Below are 10,522 nucleotides of genomic sequence, written 5' to 3'. Positions count from 1 at the left end.
AAAATAAAGTGCGTGTGATACAATTTTCACAAAAAAAAATAATTGTAAAAAGAATAAAAAACCAGATTATCTATATTATTTATCATGGATGACCATAGCTCTTTTAATTGATACTTGCGGACTGCGACTTGTATTGTAACTTGTAAAATGTTTAGGTTCTATACTAATAATAGCCTTATTATTTTTCATCATATTGTAGTGCTACGCGGTTCTTATCTCTGGTCGCCACTGTTACATATATAATAATATTTTACGTATGCAGTGTGATATAGTTATCATCAGTGTATGACCAGTATAGGTCTCATCTGTAGAAACCTTTAGAGGGAATGAAATAATTGAATATTAACCTCTAAAAATTTACGGAAATGAGTGAACAAATAATCATATAGAGTATGGAAAATATAAAAATGTCTAGAAATAATACATTTTCAAATGTTAACTAATTGGTAAAAAATAATTTATACATGATATTAACTTTCCGTTAGGTAAAATATGTGCTACCTACCTCTACTTCATCGGTGTTGGAAGTTAACTACCGTAAAAAATAATATGTAGAATAGGACGATTTTCATCTTGGTATTTTTCTTAATGTTAAAATAGTCTTTGATTCTGTAGATCATAATATACTAGGTATTAAAAAAAATATATTATATACAATTATGAAATTCGTGGTGTTCTTAATAATCTCATCAAATGTTTTTTTTTTTAACAAATCGTAGTCAAATAAATAAATAAAATAATCAATATTATTACATTTTATTATTTAATAATGTATTCAGCAATTATAACACTTTGAACTACGGAGTTCCACAAGGAACTGTTCTGGGACCTCTACTTTTCTTTGTATATACAAGCTATCTTCTAAAATTAAAATGTGATTGTTTAATTGCGTGATTTGCTGATGATACCACAATACTAATTTATTGTCCAAAATAAAGCCAAACTAATTTCTAAGGCAACGCAAATAATGTCTGATGTGGAAAATGGTTTAGTTTGAATTCTCTCGAAATAAATTATGAAAAAACGAAAGCGTTATAGTAAAATGCAATATGTGGTAGAACGCATAGCTACGACAAAATAGCCCAATTCCTTTTTCTACACATTTACAGCTATATATAAAAATTATATTGCCATATTAATTATGTGTACATTACACATAATTGTTAAATATTATTTAATAATAATGTCAGTGGTATAGGTGCCTAATTACTAATTTCGTTACTAGGGCGCACATAATCATAAAATCGTTGCCTTTACTCCACTGTAGATGAAGGTGGTATTACATAAATGTTGCAGATTTTCGTCAAGTCGGTACATAGCAAATTATTATTAAAATATAGGATTTCGTATACTTTGTGCCAACCGATTCGGTCGCTCTGCACATAAAAAGCCAAGCGTGTCAATGATTATTGAATAGTAATAATTAATGATCTGCTTGATTCATTAAAAATAATAATGGTTTTTTATTATTATCGTTGAAGTGTACCTATACGTAGTTTATATTTGAGTTTTCTTCGTAATTACATTTTTACATATAATTATTCCTTTTATTACAAGGAGAATATCGTTTGGTGAATTTAAGTATATCTATATACATCAATTTGATACTGTCATTGAGTGTATAAAATATAATAAAATTCAGAATTAAGACACGTTAATCATAAAATAATAAGGTAATGTGTGATAAAGTGTAAGTATATCAGTATGTGTACCCTGTTTCCGTGGAAACACGGTAGATGACAATATTATTGGACAACTAGTGTCAAAAATCGTGACACATTTATCATGGCCCTTTAGCAGTTAATGAACGTGCTTTAGAATTTTTATGTACGTCATGTCATAATATATAGAGTGTTCGGGTATTTTTCGAGACACACAGCTTTATATTTTCCATAAAATATGTTTTGGGGAAGTTCATATCTTCAAATTTCTTCTTATCGATCCCTGACGTAATATATGTGCCCTGCAAACATTTAGAAAACAAAATTGTTACAAATGCATAAGTAGGTAGTGGTGACTTGGTAAAATTGTAACACGTTACGATTGTACCGTGGTCAACAATTCTTAATACATTTTTGCCTATACGCATTATATAGATGGTGATATATTTAGCGTAAAACAATATCTCAAAAAGTATTAATGTTTTGGAAATTATTTATTTACATAGTTCCATGTTATTAAAAAAAACAACGTTTTTATTAAAAATTATATTTTTAAATCTTTTTTATGTTTTTTTACTTTTTTGAATGACAGCAGAGTTTTAATTTCATATTCTAAAGCAGAATATTTTTCCAAGTAGTTTGATTCTTAAATTGAATTTAGAGCGAGTAGTTTATGTGTTATAAGTATTTAAATTTTTGATGGGTGGAGTAGGGTGGTTTGGGTTACCCCCCAAAATCTTTGTCCACTACTCCACTTGTCAAAACTTCAAATTGTTATATCTCATAAGCTACTTGTCCTTAATTCGATTTTTATGTATCAAAACAATTAGAAAAATATTCTGCTTTGGAAAATAAGAATGAAAACTCTATGCAGTCATTCGAAAAAGTATAATTAAATTATAAGGATGAAAAATATTTTAAATTATAATTTTTTAAGCAAAACGTTGTTTTTTTAACAACTTTATACTATGTAAAATATAGTATCAAAAACATTAATACTTTTTGAGATAATGAGTGTTTTACGCTTAATGAATCACCCTCTATAACAGATACATTTTACACAACAGAATAAAAATTTAATCAAAGAAAAAAGTTACAATATTAATAAAATGGATTGTTCATAAAATTGTTACAATTGTACTCAAACTCAACTATTATTTTATCAAGTGCACTTGATTCAATCAAGTAAAATTGTTGATAGTATATAGTTTAGTTAGTATTGTAAACATAGATGAAAATAATATTGTACTGATTATACGTTGTTCAATACTATCATAAACCCATATTATTATAATAATAAACGCAGACTCAAATCTGGGTATTTTGGGCATCACAATATTATGAAAATCGATTTTTAATCTAAATACCATTGGTATAGACTGAACGGTTTCTTCCACAACCGTAAGATTTATATATGATAGGAATAAACTCAGATTTTATAGACTCTTATATCATACGCAAGGTTTACATTATATAGTAGCTATTATTGTTATGTCAATAACTAAGGAGTCGCACAAGGTAATTAACTAGACTCTATATTATTCTTAATTTGTATTAACGAAATACCGGTGTGTTTATTAAAAGATAGGGTTTTCATGTGTAATGATGATATAGCGCTAGTTATTGGCCATGATAATTGGGAAGAAATAAAATGAAGTGTTGACTGTACCTACCTTAGAGCATCTCTATAATTGGGTTGAATAAAATGTGTTATCCCTTAACATACCTGAATAAATCATTATTTATGCCAATAGTCACAAGTCGTCTACAGGTAACCGATGGATACCACTTTATTGTACATAAATGTAATACTTATTCAACCTGCTACAACTGTAAACAAATAACTATGGTATTATCATTTAAATATTTAGGAATAACGATACATTTTAGTCTAAAATTGTCAAATACAAACATATAGAACGATGACAACAATATGAGAAGATTAACTGCTCCATTTTAAAAGCATTGTTTTCTAAATAAAATAGTTTTAATACGAGTATTTATTGTATTATTTTATTCAATTTTAGCATATGGTAAAACATGCTGGGGAGGCATAAATAAAACATACATAAATACAGTTCATATTACCCAAAAAATATATTAAAAATAGCTTCCGTCGGCGTATCCACCGTTTTAGTTATTTAGCCTCACAAACATACAATCTATCTATAAATTGTACATTAAACCAATTATCATAAGATTTGTACAATGGCACATACACAATTATATAGAAAATATAGATAGAAGATAGACAGGGAAGTATATAAAATCACATAGTGTAACATTAACCAATTTAAGATGTTTTCCCGTTTACATAATATTATCTACCTACCTATATTAAACAATTATTTGGTAAATTATGTAAAGAGTCTAATACACGTTTATCTGAAACGTTATATTAGGTTTATGGACTAATGAACCTAATTATATAATTAATAAAACTCTTATAAAATAAACAATAATTTATGACCTTGATGAGAATATATTGTGTATCAATCAAATTGGTTACGTATAAATGTAAATATTTAAGGACACATTGATATTAATATTGTATAAATTAATTAATACTATTTTATTATTACTATTTATTAGTACCTTTCGTATATTTATCGATAGAATAACTCAGTATACCAGATACAAGGTTAGCTTAGTATACTAATGTATAATGTTATTATTGTTATTACTGTATTATAATTTAATTTTTCTGAAATAAAATAAATAAAAAAATGAATGAGCATTTTCAATGAATGGCAACAATTTTGAAACATTTTGTCTGTTTTTTAACTAGTTAAAGCCTTGAGACATTTTTAGATATTTATATATTTATTTTAATTATTCTCGATAAAAACTTTTTCACTTTATAGTAGAAAACTAATACATAGTCACGATTATTTTCATATGCATTCAAAGTTCAAATGTTGACAAAATGCATCAAAATGTCGTACATTTTCAAATTCATAATTTTTTTTATTTTCAGAACTAGAAAGGTGGGTAAGTGGATGTCGCTCTGCTGTACAGTAAGTTACAAGAGACGGTATATCAGTCTAGGTATTAAACATATATATACTTATCTATTGTATTAAAAAAATAATTGACCTATAATAGGTACCTGTAATAAATTCCAAATTAATTATATCACAATATCCATTAGGTACTTATAACGCGTTAAACATTAACAACAAACCGTGATAGTGTGAAACTATCATAGATATATTATAATATTATACTTTAGAAGTTTCAAGTACCTACCAATAATATTATACAATAACAACAAAATAACTAAAATAGTTATTTCAGGTTTTATAATATGTAATTTCGTCTAAATTTGAGATTAAAATGACTATAAAAATAAACTGTGCTTATGTATTTTTTAGATTTTTTGGTAACAGAATAACCTACTTACATGGAATCTTGTTTTAAATTTTCAAGCTTTAGTTATAAAAGTTGAACATTTTATAAATTATTAACTAAAAAAAAAATTTTCAATTTTCAATTTCATAAGTTTTGTCAAAATTGGATCTTTAAATGTTTGTAAAAACAATTTTTTTTTATAAGCATTTGAAATTGAAATTTTGACAAAATTTATGAAATTTAAAATTGAATAATAATTTTGTAGTTAAAAAATTATAAAATGTTCAACTTTTATATCTAAGGATTGAAAATTTAAAAAAAGATTCTACTTAAATATTTAACTCTGTTACAAAAAATTCTAAGAATTTCATAAGCGAAGTTTATTTTTATAGTCTTTTTAAGTTCGAATTACATGTTAATTACATGTTAAAAAACCTAGAATAACTATTTTAGTTATTTTGTTGTGATTGTATAATATAACTCGTGGGTATTTGAAACTTCTAAAGCATACTAGTATATACTTATGATAGTATCACGGTTTGTTGTTGATGTATAACGCGTTATAAGTACCTACCTAATGGATATTGTGATATTCCTGTGTATATTATAGGTCAATTTTTTTTTAATATCATAGATATAAGTATATAATATGTCTTATACCTAGACCAGTGGTTTTCAAACTGGGTGCCGCGGCACACTGGTGTGCCGCGAGTATGCACTAGGTGTGCCGTGGTTTTTCCATAAATTACCGATTGCATTGAATTGCGATATAAGAAAATAAATGCTTTCAATCTCTATGGATTTGATATATATTTATATATTAATAAATCGACAGTTTGTAGGAATAAAGTGATTAAGATAAGTTATAAATTAATAGTCGAGTCCATCACATTGTTAGAAGTAAAAATGAATAAATATTTTCCAAGTATTAATATTAAAAATTATGACTGGGTACGAGACCCTTTTAATGTGTCTATTAGTGACTTGGTTGATTTAAAACTTGTTGAAGAAGAAAATGTCTGTTCAATTAAAAATTATCGAACATTGCAGTTGAAATTCAAAGAGTTCACTCTCAATAAATTCTGGATATATGTTTCTAAAGAATATCCAGAGATATCTATAAAAGCACTGACTATTCTATTGCCGTTCTCAACCTCATATCTTTGTGAACAAGGGTATTCAGCGCTTGCGAATATAAAAAATAAAAACGAGAAAAATTCAATGGAAGAAGAAATGAGGGTATGTCTGTCCACTATTCGTCCAAGAATTAAAAATATTTGTAACGCCCATCAGGCACACATATTTTCTCATTAAATGTACCTATGTATAAACTACACTTTTTTTTGTAAATAAATTTAATAACTAATTATACTGTAATTGTAATATTAATAAATAAATAATAAAAATTTCTAATTAAATGTATATAAAATTATAATTAATTCAAAACAATTTTGTTCATCTAAAAAAATGTCAGTGTGCCGTGAAAATTTTTTGAAGTGTACGGTGTGCCGTGTATAAAAAAAGTTTGAAAACCACTGACCTAGACTGACATACCGTCTCTGCTCAGAATCGTTTTTCTTATACAGTGATATTATATTATTGAATTCAAATTTAATAATATCCATTATACAGTGACCCACTTCACACTTGTACAGTAAAGCGACATCCACTTATCCACCTTTTTTTTGTATTGAGAATATAAACGTTTGGCACCCATTCACCAGTTGAGCCACAAGACGCAAGGTTACAATCAAGCTACAAAGAAATACTCTATTATTTTAATTAAAATGACTAAAAACATTTACAATTCATGGAGAAATTAAAATTAATTACTCATAGATCATAACTATAACAATACCATTGCGATGTTCACCAAGACTTTGCAACTTCAGACACATATTTCGTGATAAATATAATCATAATTAAGATTAATATTATAATGTATGAGTTGAGGGGAAAATCAAATAGGTTTTTACACATTTAATGTCGGTCATTATTTAAGTTTACCCTGTTAATTACAGATACAAATTAGTTTTATGTCTCATTAATGAAATATTAATTAAAATATAATGTGCCATCCTTGTCCCCGTATGGTCTAACCAATGGAGTAGCTAGGTTTTTGTAATTACGGTAGGTACATTCTGCTTTGGAATATAAAATTAAAACCCTATGTTGTCATTCAAATAAGTAAAAAACTTAAAAAAATATTAGGATAAAAAATATTTAAAAATATAATTTATTAATTAAAACGATGTTTACAAGCAACTTGAAAATATGTAAAAGAATATTTTCAAAAAAATTAAAAAAATTTTGAAATAACAAGTAATTTTTGATAAAAGAATTATCCGGTATTGGAGGATCTATTTTATAAATGTATTATACCATTCTTAAATTTATCATTATACGTATAATATGTACTTACAGTAAGATTATTCTCGAAAGGTATCAAAAGTGTCACATTCCCTTTTAACTCTTAACACTTGATGAATTTTTACTAAAATACAAATTAAACTGAATTGAATAGTTTTTTGTTGTTTCACACGGATATACTTTATCAATCACCAGGCGATATTCGCCCTGTAATAAGTAGAATAAATATAATATATACAAATTTAATTACAAAGATGTCACAAATATAAATTTAGCACATTAGTATTAATAATATAAAAAATATATTATGTTTAATAAATCAAGCTAATTCTTAATTTACCAGAGGCAAGTTTGGCCTAAAAAAGTTATCGGATTGAGACGATGAGAAAAATAAAATAAGTCTGAACGTTATGATTAACATTTTGACTATGGTTTTATCAATTATAGAGTGTTTCATACGTTTTCAACAACAAGAATAAATAGGTAACAGACATGCGTTCTAAAATAAATTGATATGTTTAGAACATCCTTGATCTGTTACTTCTAAATACTGCCCGAAATAATTATATAAATATATTGAACCGGAAAACTGTGATTCAGTTGTTCCGATAATTTTTTATTATGTTGTAATGCTACGTGGCTCTTATCTCTGATCACTGCTGTTACATATAATAATATTTCAATTCTGGGTCCTCATCCGTGGATACGTTGAGAGGGAATGACATGATTGAATTGTAACCTCTATACATATACGCTAATGAGTGTACAATTAATTATGTTGAGGAGGGAAAATATTAAAAAATGTCGGGAAATATAATTGATCTCCTCGAATTAAAATGTGAAGACTTAATTGCGTATTTTACTTATGATACCACAATACTAATTAATGACCAATAAAAAGCCAATCTAGTTTCTAAAGCGACGCATATTGTGTCTGATGTGAATAAACGGTTTATTTTAAATTCTCTTAAATAAATTATGAAAAGACATTTTGTATTCCTTTCATGGTTTCAAAGGAAAAAAGCTTTCAAATTATCGACGATATAAAAATACATTGTTTAAAAATATTTCCCATCGTGAAATCTCTAAATTATGATATTTTTAATTGCAATTGTATTCATATTGAATCTGTTGACCCAATTAAATACCCAGGTGTTAATATTGACAAGTACTTAAATGGGATAATCCTATTGGTATAACTGTAAAGAAAATAGAAGTGTTTTCCTTAAATTCAAGTCTCTATAGAATATCTTATTACAAAATATATCATGCGAATGGTTTTTTTGTGCACATAATAGAAGTTTTACGTAATCTATACTCCTATAATCATAAAGAAATTAATTTTAAACATAATTATTGTACTCGCCAAATTAAAAATAATACTTTTCAAATGTTTAAATCTAATAGTGAATTTGGCAAACGAAATCCTCATCATATCAGTTTATATTATTGTAGTATATTTAATATCAACATTAACAGTTTTAATAACTTTAACTCATATAAAAAAAAATGTTAACTACAAAGTAACAATGTTACAAACCGATTAGTTATTAAAATTAGTTGTATATACTTTTCTATTTCAAGAATATCCTAAATAATTTGTTTTTGTTTTAATTTAAATTGTATATTACAATGTTATCTTTTTATTTTATTTTTATCTAAATTTATATTTGTAAACAGAGTTGATAAGTATAATTTATAAAATTAAGAAACATTTGAACTATTGTCTCCCCACAAGCTCAGACTTTTGGAAACATAATTTTTTATATTCTAATCAATTTTTTATGTTAAATCTAATATGACACTATTCTTTTGAAAAACAACAATAAATATTATTATTATTATTAGGCATTATTATACAGTGTTAAATACTTTTATAAAACCATACATAATAATATAAAATTATTTAATCAAAAAATCACGTTTTCATAATTTCCGATGTAAACCAAAATTATCTCATATCAAGGAAAACTGTACTACATTTTCTGACGACAATAAACATTCAGAAAATAAAATTAAAAATTAAACAATTGAAAGTGTCAAAATAAATCTACCTAAATTGCAAACATTGTTTTTAATGCTTTAAGAATTTCGTCTCAGACCAAAACGTAGTATTGCAGGTTTTGAAATAGTAATGGCAATATCACGTTTTAAAGTTGTTCCTATTTCTGTTGATACAAAACGCATTATTGCCGGCAATACCACGTTTTGAAGAAGAATATAATATTTGCAATACCACGTTTTGCAATGATATCAAGTATGCTCCAATACTAATAACATGGGCAATAATATGTTGTGACTTGAACATGTATTACGTTTTGCATTGACATTAAATGTGGCAATATCACATTATACATTGAACATCAGTTTTAAAATCGATTTTATTCACAAAAGTAGTCGATATAATTTAATTCTGACTGTAAAATCGAATTCCTTAAATTGTTTTCCATAAAAATCGACAATTTACTCGATTTTCGAAATTTTGACAATACCACAATTTGCATTTTCACCCTTCAATTAACGATATGTGTTTGTGTCATACATTATATTTATGAATAGTTATTAAACCAAATATTATATTAAAGGTATTTACATAACTTAAACTTAGATACTACGTGATTCAATGAACGTAAAATAATAATTATTACACAATACCACGTTTTGCAATGATTTAGGCATTTTTCTGTTTAATTCAATTTTTTTTCAGAATTAAAATCAGACAATGTCAACTAACATTAGTTTTGTCAAAACAATAAGTTAATTGTTGAAAAATCCATATAGTATGCATGCACGTACGAGAGTTGTATTTGCATACAATTTCAATCACACTAATTATCATTTACACCAAACACATAGATCACAGGAGTTATAGAAGAGATTAAAAATTTTCTAAATTTTTCCGCTTAAATAATATCCGAGGCGAGGCCCCTTAAACTAACTCAGTTGGAAGGAGTTGAGGCTGAGGCTCCTGAATACCAACATCTTCATCCTACTAACATAATAATGTATAATATAGGTATAACTTTTGATTTTTGGTTCGTTACACAACGATTTTATCTGAGGAAATTGAAACATACGTAACTCATTTTATTTGATTTCTATTGACATTTGAAATTTATCATTTTCCGGCATTCATTGGT

At 26.3% G+C, this 10,522-nt stretch overlaps 1 pseudogene; it reads right to left on the bottom strand.

Moving 5' to 3' along the window:
- Positions 1 to 7,839, bottom strand: part of LOC115034805 — a 13,703-nt pseudogene extending 5,864 nt beyond the window's left edge.
- Between the last annotated feature and the right edge of the window lie 2,683 nt (positions 7,840 to 10,522).

The sequence above is a fragment of the Acyrthosiphon pisum genome, unplaced genomic scaffold, assembly GCF_005508785.2.
Source record: "Acyrthosiphon pisum isolate AL4f unplaced genomic scaffold, pea_aphid_22Mar2018_4r6ur Scaffold_21109;HRSCAF=23054, whole genome shotgun sequence".
NCBI classification, from domain to species: Eukaryota; Metazoa; Arthropoda; class Insecta; order Hemiptera; family Aphididae; genus Acyrthosiphon; species Acyrthosiphon pisum.
Note: the sequence above shows the minus strand (reverse complement) of the source record. Positions and strands in the feature narration are given on the sequence as shown.